Here is a 6000-nt window from a genome sequence, read left to right as displayed (position 1 = left end):
GTTATGTGCATACATACTAATTAGTAAAGTAGATGTTAAACTAGAGTTGTAAAACACTTGTGGTATATTGGTCGTAGTCTGTGACGAATAGGATACAAAAATTCTACGGAGGCGTGGTCAGGTTGCAGGGAAGATCTCCCAGAGGTAACTTTTTTTCCTATAAGGAGACTTCCGGTTTGACATGAATTATTTTCAAATATTTACCACTTTCACTTAAGTCGCCTGCTTTCTCTGTTGCGTATTATTTTCGATGGCTATATGTCCTCACCTCTTTACCTCCTCCTTTTCTTACTTACTTACTCCTCCTCCTAACATCACCGGCTGTAAAACAAGAGAACCGGTATTTAAAAAACTAGCAAATATAATGGAAACTGTTTTATCATCTCAGAACTCATTGTGGCATGTAGGTGGTGATCATTTCTCTTCCAGTGAAGTGGTTGAAAATTATGAAGAGAATATATTTGGTAAGTGTTCTTTTCTTGTTGATCGACCGAAATACGAACGACTTTGTTAGTATACATTTCATTTATTACCGAAAGAGATATTTTATTCTAAATTGTGATGTACTCGTAATATTTACAGCTGGCACAAAGGACAATTTAAACTTAAGAAGATATTACGATATAAACATTTAAAAAGGTTCCCCGAGTGATATGTTAACTGGAACGAGGTAGGAAATAGTCAACAATATATAGTTTGTTTTAGTACTTTTTCTTTTATTGACTAACTAGCAGCGTTCACCCCGCTTCGCTGCGGTCACCCCGGAACGCAATAAACTTTGTTACTTAGATAATTTTTACTTTTTCGCTTTCAAGTGATATGATAAAAACCATAGAAGATTGCAGTAAATGTTAACATTATATCGCCTGTCATTTATGTTAACCCGCCCCGCTTCGCTGCGGTCACCCCAACCCGCCCCGCTTCGCTGCGGTCATCCCGGAACGCAATAAACTTTGTTACTTAGATAATTTTTACTTTTTCGCTTTCAAGTGATTTATAGCGCCTGTCAGTTATGTTAACCCGCCGAGTCACAGGGTCATGCGGGTTGCATATAAATACGTTTATTTTTATACCTATGATGAACTAATAACAAAGGATTTGTACGTATGGACACCTGAATGGTCAATTATCTCAAGACACTGGTAATTGAAAATTAAAGTGATATGATAAAAACCATCTAGGGTCCAAATCCTAACAACCCCCCAAAAATGAAAGAAATCGGTTCAGCCGTATTAGCGTGATGAGCGGACAAAGGATTTTGTGCGTTCTCTTTTATATATATAGATTGCAGTTTTCAAAATATTGATTTTCTTTCATTCTAATGTGAGTTGCCGTAGTTATTTCAACTATTTACTTATTTTCAGTAACTTCAAATGCCTTCAGCATAATATCACAACATACTCTCTTTCTCTCCCTTTCAATATATAGGGTGAACCACTTATCTTGAAACAACCTTGTAACTTTTAAACTAATAGATACAAAAACACTGAAGTGGCCCTTCGCTCTCGCCTTTGGTGGGAGCGGTCCCGGGTTCAATTCCCAGTGGGGGCACTCAGTTGAAAAATATAAAATCTTTCTCAGACCAGCCATCCTGGATGAGGTTTTCCTGGATTTTCTCATTCTCACCAGGCAAATATTGGGATGATACCTAATATACAGGTCCCATACCGCTTTCTTTATTTCCCATTCATTTCTTCCTTCCCATTTCCCCGGGAAGTATTATCGCCGAAGGACATCATCCTTCATACGTGACGGACTAACAAGGCCATAGATCCCGAAACTTCAGAAATCTAATTCCTAATCCTAACAAAATAATGAAATTTTGTACCATGCAAACAGGGGAGCACTGATTGACATATTCTACAATACAACCAGATTAATAGTGTTAATGAACTACATACAGGGTGTTAATGAACTATACCAACAAACTGTAAGACATGGTTCCTCACATCAAAATAAGAGAAAAAGTTCATATGGACCTATGACGAAAAGTGCGTGGTTTCACAGCTAGGGCTGTCCAAAATAGCGAAAAGGCCAAATTTCCAGAGACCCTATTTCGAATTCGAGAAACTGTGGATGATGGTTCTTATCAGCGTAAAGGAAGACACACATGCATAATCCAAAAGTGCATATTTCAACAATTGTCAATAGGTGTACAGGGTATTCTCTACAGGGTGTAATTCTCAGATATGGTTTCAATAGAGTTTTCAGATATACCCTGATTTCAAGAAGGGTCCAAAGGAGGCAGGAGGTAAACCTTGACAACAATGGACATCCAATGCTTCGAAGGGAAGTCGGAAGTGTTAGGAACCGGCAGCTCCATGTTTCTCTGTGTTCGGAATAACGTGTGATGATATGTATTTCGTCACGATATATTTCACGATTTCTTCACTTATAAGCGTGAAAGAAAACATCGCACCATGCGTTTTCCCGAGTGCGAGAAACCATGCTGCTGACGATCTTTAACATTTCCGACATCGCGCCAAAGGATTCTGTGTTCACTGCTATCAAGACTTATCGTTTGCCTACTTTGGACCAATCATAAAATCAGAGCATATCTCAAAATTCGGTTGATGGCATGTCCGGGAATTTCACCCTGCAGAGAATACTCTGTACACCTATTGAACATTAATGAAATATGCAGTTTTGGATTGCGTATGCGTGACTTCCTTTACGCTGATAAGGACCACCATCCACAGTCTCTCGAATTCAAAATAGAGCCTCTAGAAATTTGGCTCTTTCGAGATTTTGGACAACCTTACTCTGAAATAATGCCCTTTTCTCCATATGTCCATATGAACTTTTTCTCTTATTTTGATGTGAGGAATCACCTCTTAAAGTTTGTCGGTATAGTTCATTAACACCCTATATATATATATATATATATATATATATTTATGGCACTATGTCACTTTACTACATAGGCCTATTTCTAATCCACATATTGAACGAAAACTTATAATACCACACTTGCTATGCAGTGTTGGATACTAGGTCACTACAGTGTTGCAAACATCGAAAAACAACCAAAGTTTATAGGGCTCTGCAATAATAATAACACAACTGACATGAACGGGATAATGCACATCCAAAGTACCTTGGTACTGAATACTATGGTCCATACATAACTTATTTCCATCAAGTATAAAAAATAGAAGAAATTGAAAATTTGACTTTTTTCAATGGATTTTGTTTCGAAATTTTTTTTAGATAAGTATCACATCCAATTTCATAGATGGTTTTCAATATACATAAAAATCATAATGCTGTGTACAGCAATTTGATGTCTTAAACTATTCCGAAGATATGAAAACAAATAGTAAATTTGATATATTGTTTAAAATAGCATATTTGTGGGAACTTTTTACAACAATTTTATATTTACTTTGTTTCTTTAATATTAGAATAATACTTTCTGCTAGGTGCAATAACAAGAATTTCTCGGAATACGTAATTTTAAGCAGTGTTGTAAACTTTACCAGTATTTATCATATCTGCGGAATTGATTGAGATATCAAATTGCTGTAAACGTAATTATGATCTTCACATGTATTGAAAGCTACCTATGCAATTTGATCTGGTGCTTATATAAGCAGTATTTCGAGATAAAGGCTTTTGAAAAAAGGAAATTTTCAAATTCTTATGTCGTGTTACTATTCATTTCAAATGCATTATATCATGATCCTAGTATTAGGCACTGAAGTACTTTGCATGTTCGTTACCCTGTTCGCCTTACTTGCGTTATTACTGCTATAGAGGCCACCAAAATTCGAATGTTTGTGATGCTGTAGCGTTCTTAGTTTGCAACACTGAATGGAATGACAAATGTGACATTGTAAGTTTTTGGTTAACATGTAGAATTGAAATATGCAATAACCTGACGTAGTGCTATTTGAAAAAAATCAGCGGTGTGTTGGGCTGGCAACACTGTTAACTTGATGATATCACAGAGTATGTCAAAGAATGTTTTCCTGCTGATATTTGTGTAATATCAAATATATGCTTTATTGTCCTTTAGTTTAAAGGTTAGAAGGGGTTATTATTTATACCTATATATAGTATTTCTAAACAACATCAACAATGTTTGGGAGATGATTCCTGACACCAAGATAAGAGAAAAATTATAAACTTGGATATAGAAATGCTTGTTTCCTCCCTTTCGGCGCTATGACCAGAAAAAAAATTTGTCCGGAAAAATGAAAAGAGCCACAACTCGAGAACAAAGTCTGGTAAAAAGAAATATTGATTATTTTTAGTCATGTATTTCATTAATTCACAATTTGATTGGATGCAAGGGTGGCACAAGGTTAACCTCAAAATAAATTATGGAGTTCCTTGGGTGTTTTTATCAAAAGTTCAAGAGGTAAATAAACACTAATCAAATAAATATTTCCAACTAGTAAACATCATGATGTTCAAGTTGAAAAGAACATTGCTAGATACGAGAAAAGTAGAAATAGACATGCCTGTCTGTTTATTTATTGAAGTTCAGAACCTTTTCAACACCGACTCTATATGAGACTGAACCTGCAGTTTAAAGTGGAATCCAAATAATCGTAATGCATTCAATGCTCTCCTATTCTCTCACTGGGAGTGAAACGGGACCCCGTGAACAAAAGGCGCGCCCACTAGTAGCTAAACCACCAAGAAGAGCTATACCTGACTGATTAATTTGCTTTGCCTCAGTATAGAATAAACTCTTGGAGAAAGAACTGAAAAAAAAATGAAATCTTTAACGTCTCACACATACTCATGTTGTTCACCAGAAACTAACGTGCCTTGGGTTCGTACCAGGGATCCCCAGCACCAGAGTGAACAAACTACTATATATAATTCACCTCACTGAGATATCTGCGTCCATGGAAAAGGTCTACTTAATTTCTAATAACTTTTCTACATAATCTGAGCTTACGACAAGGTCATTACCAGAGAAAGTTCGAAGACAGTTTAAAAAAAATAAGCATGTTCTTCAGAGGTACTCGAACTTCTGATGAGTTTTTGCTTCGTCTGCCTAATTCCCGATCATCAGCCTAACGCCTCAAACCACTCGAGTACAATTACACCGTCAACCATTGTGTTACCATACCAGAGTAGAAAAAAAAAAAAAAAACAGACATTTTGTTGTGTCGATCGGAAAACTAATGACGAAGCAAACTAAAAGATAAAACTATACATTAGTTAGGAAATTATTTCAACATAAACTGTATTTTGGGAAATAGGAAAGAGGCTATGATGCAAGGAGAAAAAAAGGAAGGAAAGAAAAATAAGTAGCACTATTACATATATATACCACGTAAAGAAGTTTGGTTTCTATGTTGCATAACAGTTTCCCAACTAATATTAAAATCATAAATAGTAGAGATTTTTACCTCTTCTGTTTTTAGTAAAGAGAATATAATGTAGATAAAGATATTCTTGAAACTTGCTTTTTTTTTATTTTCTACAGTGATCAATGTTAAAACCGGAGAAGGTTGATTTCTACCACTTCCAGTGAATAAACCACCTCTATTATCGAAATCGATTTTCCACATTTGACCCTCTATACCAGTGGTGTCCAATTATAATGAGCCTGAGGGCCATAACCGTCTTCGCTAGCAAGGAGAAGGGCCGCAGCTAATAATAATAATAATAATAATAATAATAATAATAATAATAATAATAATAATAATTATTATTATTATTATTATTATTATTATTATTATTATTATTATTATTATTATTATTATTATTATTATTATTATACAAGAAAAGAAAATATATAAAAATGTATTTGAAATATTACATTCAATGTGATAAATGAGGATGACTAAGAGAGTTTACAAGGGCTGGGATATCTACATCCAATCATGTTGTTGCGAGCCGCAGAAGAGGTAAAAGAGAAGAACCTCCAAGACCGATTCGGAAGCGATTCTTCACAATTTTCATGGTGAATTGGTATGGTTGGTTTGGTTTGGTTAATTGAAGTAACCGTTCCTTTCAGCAACGATGCCTTGCGTATAG

The 6000-nt window shown here is 35.2% G+C and overlaps 1 long non-coding RNA gene across 1 annotated transcript in view; it reads left to right on the top strand.

The window, feature by feature from the left end:
* Nucleotides 1-245: 245 nt before the first annotated feature.
* The window catches only part of LOC145693730 (uncharacterized), a 29877-nt gene continuing 24122 nt past the window's right edge, over nucleotides 246-6000 (top strand). Inside the window, exon 1 of the long non-coding RNA XR_014132820.1 lies at nucleotides 246-464. This is a non-coding gene — a long non-coding RNA (uncharacterized LOC145693730). The remainder of the gene's footprint in view (nucleotides 465-6000) is intronic.

Source organism: Thermobia domestica, chromosome 1 (assembly GCF_964235325.1).
Source record: "Thermobia domestica chromosome 1, izTheDome1.hap1.1, whole genome shotgun sequence".
In the NCBI taxonomy this organism is placed as follows: domain Eukaryota; kingdom Metazoa; phylum Arthropoda; class Insecta; order Zygentoma; family Lepismatidae; genus Thermobia; species Thermobia domestica.
The sequence above is the reverse complement of the archived record's forward strand: the minus strand, read 5'-3'. Positions and strand labels throughout refer to the sequence as shown.